The sequence below is a fragment of the Struthio camelus genome, chromosome 1, assembly GCF_040807025.1.
Source record: "Struthio camelus isolate bStrCam1 chromosome 1, bStrCam1.hap1, whole genome shotgun sequence".
Lineage (NCBI taxonomy): Eukaryota > Metazoa > Chordata > Aves > Struthioniformes > Struthionidae > Struthio > Struthio camelus.
The window spans coordinates 79,801,054-79,810,498 of NC_090942.1; positions in this window are offsets into that span (position 1 = coordinate 79,801,054).

Below are 9,445 nucleotides of genomic sequence, written 5' to 3' on the forward strand. Positions count from 1 at the left end.
ACAGAGTAGGTAAGGTTCAGCTCTGTTGTTGTTGTTCACTAATAATTTGAAATAACTATGATTAAACATGGTAGTAGCTAATAAAAGACAGTTTGAAGTAAACTTTCTTCATATTAATCATCAGTTCTGTTAAGGTGTTTGTGTAGTACAAAAAAGATATTTAAAGTGTATCTCCAACTTTTATATTAAAATATATGCGGAGAAGCATGGCAAATCTTCAGCATATAAATCCAAGCACACGTTATAAAATATTTTCTTAAGAGTTATTCTGGCTCAAGTTTGATCCTTCACTTATTTTGAATTAGTATTTTTCATCTATTGACTTCAGTAAAATAACCTCTAATCAGAATTAGGCCTATTATACTACCAAGTTTAAAGTCTGATTAGGTAAATGACATTCTACTTATATTGCCACAACTAATTAAATTCTGTACAAAGGAAGACTACTGTGTAAATCAGAAAAGTCTACTGGTAGATTCCACAAATCTTCATGGGTAACATTGGTAAATTAATGTGGTTTTGAAAGAGTACACTTCTTAGTAAGTTGCTGCTGTTGTTTTGGCAAGTTGCATAAGCAAGTGTGGGAGATGCAAGTTATTAATATGCAAGATTTCTGCTCTTGTAACTGTGAAAGCTATTTCAAATAGTGAGAATTCCTCATTGAATGAGGAAAGAATTACATCTGTGTGTCCATTTTGTTTTATATTTCTGTGATGATATGTCTTGATGTTTCTTTTTTTTAAAGGAAATTTCCTTTTACAGCACTTTTTCTTAACCAGTTTTTTAGCTGCTTGTGCTAAACTGAATGTAGCATGTAATATGTACTTCAATTCACAGAGGATAATTGATTTCAAAACTTTGCAATGTGCAGAGCTGTATTACAAAGTCAGAAACTGCACTAACAAATCAACAAGGCAAACAAAATTCGTAGACAGGAATATATATTTTTGACACTGAAAAAAATCAATTTCTGAATGGATAAACTAAATCTTAACTGACATTAAGTTTTATTTGGAGCTATTAGTGAAATATTAATAATATTTCTTTTCTTCTCTGTTGTTACTTTAATAATGCTAATAAATGAATAAAAGTATTTCTTAAAGGAAACTAGGGCAATTGTGTTCTTTCTACTTTAATTCTTCTGCTATTTCCCATATACCTGGACACTTATTTCCCGAGGATAGTGTGTTCATTCCCAGTCCTTTAACACAGCAAAACTCTTATTTCAGACTCTTCGGCCAAGGAGATATTCTGTATGAATTAGGAAGAAATTTAATATTAAGTCTATTCCAGTAAATTGTATGTGTGACTTCTATCAGAGCATATTGCCATTATTAATACAGTGAAATGCTTTTCTAATGACAGCACAAGGAATCAGAAAAACTGAATACCTACCAGATGCTCTACTCAAAGGCTATAGATGTAATGGAAGCATGAAGAGTGATCATTTAATCAGGATAGATCTTCATTTTTTTGGAAGCAGAGTATTATCTGAATTGGATTTATTCAACACTTAAGGGCTGTTTTAGGTTACTGGTTTTTAATTGCAATAACTTTATTGACCATTTTTATATTAGCTACATTATCACTACTGTTCTGTAAGCTTCCGTTGCTGCAGACATATGTTTTGTGGCTGTTTTTCATGCGAGTCTTAATCATTTGTTAGGATTCAACAATACTTTTTTTGTTGATTTTAAGTATTTCATCAAAGACACTGTCCTCTTCTCTTCTAGATTTACTACAAGAATTGTTAAATGGGACTGCATCGCACAGGCAGAAACCTTACTGATTTTTATGTACTATTTTTCTGAAGCTGACTGCAAAAAAATAAGAATCTTCCTTACTGCAATTTAAAGCCATGGTTCTTCCTGGCTAACTACTAGCCAAGAGAACTGATTAAAAAGTATACAAGAGACTAGTCATGAAAAGTGAATGCCATGTGAATAAATATTTGTTCCAGTTCTAGAAACATGCGTTAGCTACTTTACTGATGTGTGGAGTGTAATGTACTTGCCTAAGGTATTTACTGCTTAGGAAAGGAGTGCATTATTAGAATTACTCTTGCTATTGATGCTCTAATTCAAATATAGTACTGCTTAGCAGAATTATAGTAAACTTTGACCTTGAGAAATAAAATTCCTGTGGCTTCTTATTAGCACTCCTAATTCTTCACAGAAGAAACCTCAAAAATCTTGTCTGTAGAAGAAACCACAGAAAAACCACAGAAAACAAACAGCAGTCACTAGAATTCATAGTAAAAATTGTACAACTGCAGTTAACGCAGCAAAAAAATACTTACGTTAGGCTCCAAAGACTGATAGTCCCCTTTTGCTTTTAAGTAATTATTTTGTAATAATACATGAGCTAATCTAATTATGCCATTTTGCAATAATACAAGGGAATGGAAATACTATTGAGGATCCAGATGCATCATCTTTGTACGAACTTGAAACAAAACAGCTCTGCAATATGTGCTCTGGGTTTTGCAAAAGAGTATTGGCTGTCATAATGGTGCTTGGAATGTGTTAAAAAAGAAATAGTGTTGTAATTATTAGCTATCTGTTTATGACTCTGCGATAAAAAGATGAAAATTGCTCAACTTTAAGCTATATTAAATTTTCTGTGACGACTTTTCTGTCAATCCAATTAGAGTTAATTCATACCACTTCCTTAACTGAAAACGATAGGAAGGAAGTGAGAGTTGGAAAAAATTACACATGAAGCAAAACTGACAAAAAGAAACAGCCAGCTACAAAAAAAGTTACCATTTTTTAAAGACAAAGTTTCCAGTGGTAATATTAACATATTTGCTATTTTATTGTTATTACTGACAATGAAATGATGAGATGTTAAAGCATAGATGTCATGAAAATTAGTTAAAATACTTAAGACCAACAGCACTGCTCTGGCATCGGAATGATTGAGAAAGAGTGGAAAGATGGGTGAGAAAACTGTATAACTGGTGGACAGTTTAATATTATAGTATATGACAAGCATCAGTGTTAAGAAACTGTACAGTAAAGAATAATTGCAGTTTGATTATTTTACCTATCTGCCACTCAGTGATCAATCTCCAGCAAGACTCTCCAATCTAAATCCTCCATATTCTTCAGTTGCCTAAATCATCTTTTAGCATGTATTTTCCTTTCAAACCATCTAGCTGAAAAATCTTGTCTTCCTTATCACATGCAGAAGGATCCATTGTCATTTCACAGATTCATGCTCCTGCTGAGATAACAGGTGGTCTCGAGGAACAGGTAAGTTTGAGTTGTGAGTTCTTGGGAGATTCAGGTGTAGAAATATTGTATTTGCACTTTTGTAGCATACTCTTTAAAAGATTTGTTGAGTTAGACTCAGGATAACTAAAATTGCAGTGGATCAATTTTTCTAGCCTACTGCTGTGCATATGCATGAGTGTATAACATATGCGTGTACATGCGTATACATACACATAAATGAGGTGCAGTTTTCAAAGCCATCTGTTTAGCTCCTGCTGATTTTTAAAAAAAATTACTGGGCTTCTGGAAGGATGGCCAGCAATAGAGTTCATTCCTGTAGAGATCATAAGCTTTCTTCTACGAAGAAAATGTTTTCACTGAAAGCTTCAATAACTAAAGAATGAAAGATTGTGCCAAGGCTAGCCAAGTGTTAGACAGCTGGTACAAGGCTGAAGAGCTGGGAAAGAGCTCATTTCTTCTATGAACTGCATTAACTGATATGTTTTTTGGAAAGTTTTCTGTGGAACTATGAAAACGTCTTTAAAAATTCACAGAAATAGATGTAAGAGGTGAAACGTGCATTTTCCTAACCCATTGAAAATAACTATTTTGCAATTTGGCCTCAGTCTGCAATCTGGAACAGCCTTACCTTTGACTGATAACAAGGTAAGTCTACTTGATCAAAGCCCAAGTAAACAGGTTTTGTTAAAAGGATTAATGAAAGTTAGGTTTGCCAGGAAAAGTTTTTTTTTTTCTTTTTCCTATCCCACTTGCAACCTAGTATTAGGATGATAAACCATTGTTAGCATCTCAAATAGAATATAACTGTAGTTTCTGTGAGATGAAGGGATAGAATTTCACTGATGCATGAGTTAGCAGCAAGAAGGTCTGTCTTAAAGGTCTTTTGTCTATCTAGCCAGTGTGAAATCTGTTTCCTTCGTCTGTGTTTTCAAACATCTAACAAAAAAACAATAAAAACAAAATGAACTAGAGAAACAATTAAACAAAAAATGGTGAAAAAACGGAACTAGTAAACCAGTAAAGCATGGCTCTACCAAAATCTGTGTAAATAATAAAAGCAATATTTAATACTTCTAATTTTTGCACTTTGAGCCTCTTAAGAGATAATTATGAACAAAACAGCAGAGTTCACTGATGTTCAGGTAATGATTATGGACAGAGTTGGCTGCATCCATAATGTGAAAGTGAGGTGGTTTACAGCTAGAGGACATGAGAACAGAACATGAGGAGAGGCATGTTCCTGTTCATGTCCCAGAACATGAGAAGAAGCATGTATCAAGCTTGAGAGTGATAATGGAAAGCTACAACTTCTGTAACTTCTCTTTCATTCTGAAAGAAGTCTGTCCCTGTGATTGTGACTGAGGAGTAGTTGACAAGGTGCATTGATCCACTAGTTCTCTGCAAATGCATCATGGTTTAGCCCCAACTCCATTGCTGCTTCTTGGTTTAGTTATTTATACCTATCAGTTCAACATGAAATTACATATTCTGCTCAGGCTCAATTAACACATACCTGGGAGACATTTCTTAGACTCTGTATGCTGTTTTGACAGATTAAAACAGATCTTCTGGCTTCTTCCTGCATGCCTGTATCCAAATCCAGCTTGTATATGATATGGAGGGAAGCCTTGATTTCCTTCATCAATGCCATAGTAAGCACTAAAAGACTGTTTTATTGCTCTGTTCCAATGCGAAAGATCAGCTTATTAGAAAGTTAACGAACAGCAAACAATAGTGTACTAAGTTTAGCCAGCACAGCAAATAATTTCTCTCTAATTGTCTCTCTAGTATTATTTGTTAATAAGATGGAGTCCTAAAGTTGTCTGTCTAACAGTCCCAGTCCTAAAGTTGTCTGTCTAACAGTCCCAGTCCCAGTCCTTACTGATCTGCCTTACGATGAATTTACATATTTGTTCATTTATATTGTATGTATTAGTTCATATGTTTCAGTTTGTTGGAAGTTTTCATTCTTTATAGTTAGCTACTCTAGAGTTAAATATTGGTTTGCTGATATTAGTTCTGTTAAAGGTAAATGTCAAGACAAAATATTTTAGCAGTACTAGCATCTCTACGTAAAAATTGGTTAGTTTGTACAATAGATTTCTAGTACATGAGAACTATTCAGACGCTGTGATATGGTTACAGAAGAGACTTAATTGATAAATGAAATAATGGTATTTAAACTTATCCTAAGATAAATCAACTGTGCACTATAATTTCATGTGTCCCTCCCATGTCACCTGGCCACTGACTGTGTGGTTTGTTCAGAGCTAGGAGTTTGCTGACTGGCTAGCTGCAGGCCATGTCAAACAGAACTGTTGAGCTCCTGCTGCATCCTTTCTCTAAATGGGCTCATTACCTTTTGGGTTTTTTGTCTTTCTCCCAGCCAAACTTGTGAAATTGAAAGCGATTTGTATTGGAGAACTTTGCTCTCTGTTATTGTGGTTGAAATTGGCAAGAGACTTGATGCGTTAGTGGAGAGAAAAAGCAGGGAACTGAGACGAGCAATCTGGGCAATGTGATTGTGCAAGTCTAATTTCCGTAGAAAACCAGCAAGTCCTATTGAGCCATGGGCATAGCATAAATGTTATATTTCTGCAGCCCGAATCTCTGGTGGTTAGATTAAGTAATGTAAGCATAAGACACTTTAGGAAGTGCTTACATATTGTAGTAACTACATAAAACGCATTATTACCAAGGTCAGTAAGTAGGTTGATGATGGATAAACTAGTGAAAAGCAATGTATCCTATAAGGAATAATGAAACCTATTGATTAGAAGTTGTAGCCACTCGAGGAAAAGAGCCAATATAAGCAGAGAAAGTTTTTACCCATTGTTTGACACAGCCCAAAAACAAACAATAGGTTAACCTATTAAAAAGAGTGAAGAAGTTAAAATGTCATTATATAACTCAATAATATATGATCTAATACATTATGCTTGGCTCTGATCACCCTCTTTCAAAAACATTCTAAAGAAATAGAGTGATTTCAGAGATGAGAAAGAAAGAAAAAAAGTTTGAATCTCATTAAAAAAAAAAAAAAAGGTTGTGCAAAAGTTTAGAACACTGGAAAGCGTAGTTACATATCTTTGGTCTGCCACAGATTTCCTGTCAGATCATGAGAACATTCTGTAAGCTTTCTCCACTTTAATTTCAAGTCTGCAAAATGAGAATAATGGAGAATAATGTAAATAAACATGAAGACAGGCCTACTCCCACTTTCTGTGCTCATTTAAAATTTGAAAAGAGAAAGTAACTATTTCATAACACTACTATCAAAATATAATAATTTCATCAAATTATAAAGACAGCTAAACCAGAAGAACTGAAGAGAGCAAGATAAATACATTAAAATTTTTATGTCACAAAGATACACCAGATAAATTGATAGGTACGATGGCTTTCCAATTGTATCAGGCAATTGGCAGCTAGGATATCTTAACAAATAAACACACACATCAAGCTGTCACAGGTCTCATATTGCTCAGTCTTATTAGTTCTGTAGTTCTGTGTGGGCATCTACCTCAGCTTTGCAAGAACTTATTTGCTTGCCCTCTCTGCCATGTGGATAACAGCTACTGTTTCTGAAATGCACCTGGCCTTGAAAGTAGATCAGTCACATTCATACAGAATTGCAGCTGAGTCTAGTCTAAATAAGCCCTGCTTTGGATTAGCTCTGGTGCCTCTGGTGACTCAAAACTTTCCACAGAAAATGTAGCTGAGAATATAGAGAAAGTGAATGGGCCACCTTATTTATTCTCAGATAATATAAGACCAAAGATAATGAAAATGGAAGGCAATGCACTTAAACATGGTAGAAGGAAGTATTTTAAAGCAACACATAACCTGAGGAAATACAAAGAATCATTGAGACAGTTTGGTTAAAATATAAAATAATTTGTTTATATGATTAAAGAGAATCTATGGTACTACTTTGGGTACGGTGTGAAAATTAAGTGAACAGTCATGTTTCAGGGCTTAAGCCAATTATTAAGACCACAATCTGACAAATCACTAAAGCACGTAAGAACATGCCTGGTTTCATTTAAGGTAATGGAGCTATTCATGCTTGAAGCTGGTATGCACGTAAGTGCTTTGCTGGCTCAGGAGCTAATAGTTCAATGGTAGAAAGATAACACAACTGTGGGCAGCTTCTTTCAAAGATGTCTATTATGTCTTTCTCATACTTTCCCCTGAAAGAAATAGCGTAAGTTACTGTCAAAGGCAGGATCTTACAGTACATGGACCACTGGTCTGATGCAGTACATAGTGCATATGTGTGGGCTCCCCCCCGTAACTAGTAATTTTGGAAAGCTCATTTCATTTTTCTTTCTTCTGCCATGCACAGAGGAAAAAAGAATTAGGAACACCATCTTCTACCTGAATCTGTCTGATCTCTCCAAAAGTAGAAGACATGTATCCATTAGGAAATGTAAGTTCTTACAAATAAAACATACGTACTGGAGCAGATAATGAAGATAACCTTTTGAAAAAATCATATAGCATCCAGTTTTTTTTTTAAGTAGATGGGAAAGTCATTTCATTTTTCAGCAATGATGTAACTAAGCTTGTAGCCCAAATGGTGTTCTCATTCTTGGCAAGTAACATTAAACAAAGAATGTATGGTTTTCAAATGCTGTTCAGATTCAGTAAAAAGCATTTGTGCAAACAAAATGCTGCTGTTGTGTCTAGAAACTTTTATTTATTTTTAGAATGGAGCCACGTTAATAGTTTTAATATGTTAAAATGTGAGGTCCTAGATGCAGAGAATAATCAAATTCTGATCATCTTACTTCATGGTACCATCATACTGTGATTTGAATTAGTACTATGTGCAAAAGAAAAGATTTGAACGCTGAAGTTTCAGACACTGAAGAAATTGTGAACAAATTGCCTACCATAGCAGTTTTTCTGTTCTTGCTCTCCGTGGAAAATATAGTTGTGTTTCTAAATTTCAGTTGTATTTTCTGAAATTTCAGAAAAAAGATGTGTATAATACTTATAATAATCTTATACTGCATCAATGTATCAGTTTACTGATCTGATTAAACTTTCTTTTTTTCTTTCTTTTTTGGCATCCTGAAGTAGTGGTACAATGAAGAGACATCATGAATCTTGGATCGAAGTGGTTGGTGACCTCCTCCAACACTTGTTAAAGTCAATAGTGGGATTTCAATTGGTGCTTGGTGTCCTCTGTTTTCTGATGTGCGCTTGTAATTCTGTCAAGAGATATGATGGTACTGAGTGTAAATACATAGAATGAGACTTCATATTCATTTTGAAGAGAACAAATGAGGAATGAAGCTCTCTAGTTGAGAATACTGTCCCTTATGAGTAAACAATGTATTCTTGTGACACTTTGCTTGACCCTCAACATGAATTTTCAGTTTTAGCTTTTATGTTTTTACATAAACATAATTATAAAATCGTGTATAGTACCATCATTGGCATGGGGCTGTCCTTTTATACTTCGAATGGAAGTCATTCACATGAGGATTTCCTTTCTTGCCTCTTAAAAAAAAGGAAATCATATACATGTGTTGGTATTTAGCTGAAGAATTCTGTTTACAGTAGCATTCAGAACTATCTTTGTGAAGATACTCAGCATGTCAAAGTGAAAAACACTTCGTAAGTTTTCAGTGAGGAAAAGTTAATATGGTTCTTTATTTTTCACCCTTCACCTTTTCACCTTCTACCTATTATTTGTTGGGGGAGAGGAAGCAAATCAGTACTGTACTCAGTGTGTCTGTAGTTGGGACTTGAACACAGGGACTAAGAATAGGAGAAGGGCCTTATTCCTCCTAACTGGAGGTGCAGCCAAATAGACCATATGATATTCTAGCCATGCAAAGAGTCAGCAAGTTAGAATATGAAGACTAAGTAAATAAATTTATAGATTTCTTTATGGTGAGGAAAAGTATATATGACTAATTTGTGCATCAGTTTATCTGGATGGCCTCCCTAGTAAGTGTACATTCCTTAGCCCGTTTCAATCACATTTGACAGAAGGGGAAAGGTCTCAGTGATGCATTCCCATGGTCTGAATACAGGTAATGGGGAAGGACTCTTTTAGAGGTCTAGTTGGGGAAAAATCTGCAGCTGTATTGGTCACCAGAAAAGCTACACGAGAGAATTTAATTTACTTAATTTCTTCCCCTTTAATTTCTTCCCCTTTAATTTCTTCCCCTTTAATTTCTTCAGCCACA